Source organism: Theobroma cacao, chromosome 3 (genome assembly GCF_053813885.1).
Source record: "Theobroma cacao isolate CCN51 chromosome 3, ASM5381388v1, whole genome shotgun sequence".
In the NCBI taxonomy this organism is placed as follows: Eukaryota; Viridiplantae; Streptophyta; class Magnoliopsida; order Malvales; family Malvaceae; genus Theobroma; species Theobroma cacao.
Window position 1 is genome coordinate 12,216,888 of NC_142641.1, and position 1,603 is coordinate 12,218,490.

The 1,603-nt window shown below is 35.1% G+C and overlaps 1 non-coding gene across 1 annotated transcript; it reads left to right on the forward strand.

Annotated features, from left to right (window-relative positions):
- Positions 1–1,215: 1,215 nt before the first annotated feature.
- LOC148763595 (small nucleolar RNA R71) lies at positions 1,216–1,322 on the forward strand. Its single transcript, XR_016025587.1, has one exon. It is a non-coding gene; the product is annotated as a small nucleolar RNA R71 (small nucleolar RNA).
- The last annotated feature ends 281 nt before the right edge of the window (positions 1,323–1,603 follow it).

Below are 1,603 nucleotides of genomic sequence, written 5' to 3' on the forward strand. Positions count from 1 at the left end.
ATGGCCAGCATAGCTGCCATAAAAATACTTACATAATTATCAACTCATTTCCAAAAATTTCTCAAGCTAAAAATCAAAATCCTTACCTTACGTCTCTTGAATCTTGAAACCCACTTGATATTCCTTCAATTGTTCTTGAATCACTCACTACCCAAGCCTTTCACTTTCCTCTCCTTTTTTTCCTTGGCCGATTCTCTCTATTTTTCTTTTTAAATGCATGGTGGCAAGGTGAAAATAGCATGGAATCTTGAAAATGGAGTGGGAGCTTGAAGGTGGAGGAGAAAATATCTTTTTACTGGAGATAAGAACCAGCCATGGGATAAGGTTGAAGAGTCAAAGCTTCCTTTGGAAGCTTTGACCAAACTAATGGCAAAATTACCATTTCACCTTCCAAGGTTTTCACCCTTTTTAATTGTTTCCTCCCACAATCTTTTAATTCCAATTTCTTTCCATTTTTCTTCCTTAACACTTATATCAATAAAATATCAAGTTTGTGCTTCAATGCGGTATCATAGAAATATTTAAATATTTACTTACCCATGCTAGCTTTATTTAATAAAGACATGCGGTCCCATTAACGTCATTTTTCTCCAAAATTTCCTTGTTCTTCTTCTCCCCCACTTAGATTGACCATATATTTCTCCTTCATGAAAAATTTTGACACTGAATAAAATAATAATATTTTAATATTATTTTATTCTAAAATTTTTCACGTCTCTTTGGCACCCAAAATGTCTTATTATGCCCTGATTCACTTCTGAATCACTTTTTATATCGTCAATTCATCCTCAATAAAAATATTATTATTTAATTGATATTACTTCGTATGCGGAATATTTTACTCTAAACTATTCCTTTCACCCTTCATCACTTTTACACACTCTAATTAACCTCAATTGACATCCGATAAGCTTTATTAGCGAACATATAAAAGTACGGGGTGTTACAGTACCAAAAGGTTCAAGAGTTTTATTTAAAGCTGCTACCTGAGCGAATAATGTTGTCATAGCATCAACATCATGAATTCCAGCTACTATCTTATGCATTGCTCGCTCTGTTGGCAACTGGTAGTTATTTGCAGCCATTTTCTCCAACAAATCATATGCCTCATCAATAGATTTTGCCATTAAAGTTGCTCCCATAGCAGCATCAATGGTGATTCAAACTTGCCCACTCAAACAATTATAAACAGTCTGCACCTGAAGCCACATTGGGAGACGATGATAAAGACATTGTCGAAGTAGTTCTTTGTATCTTTCCCAAGCTTCATACAACGATTTAGAATCTAGCTGCATGAATGATGTAATTTCACTCCTCATTTTTGCTATCTTAGATGGAGGGAAGAATTTGGTAAGGAATTTCTAAGCAAGATCATCCCATGTTGTTATGGAGTAAGTAGGGAGTGCATTTAGCCAAGCCTTAGCTTTATCCCTCAAGGAGAAGGGAAAAACCCTTAACCGAGTGGCATCATTTGTGACACCATTGTGCTTGAACATGACACAAATCTCTTAGAAATTTGATATATGGCCATTTGGATCATCACTTGGAAGACCCCTAAATTGAACCAATGTTTAAATCATGGTGATGATAACTGGCTTGATTT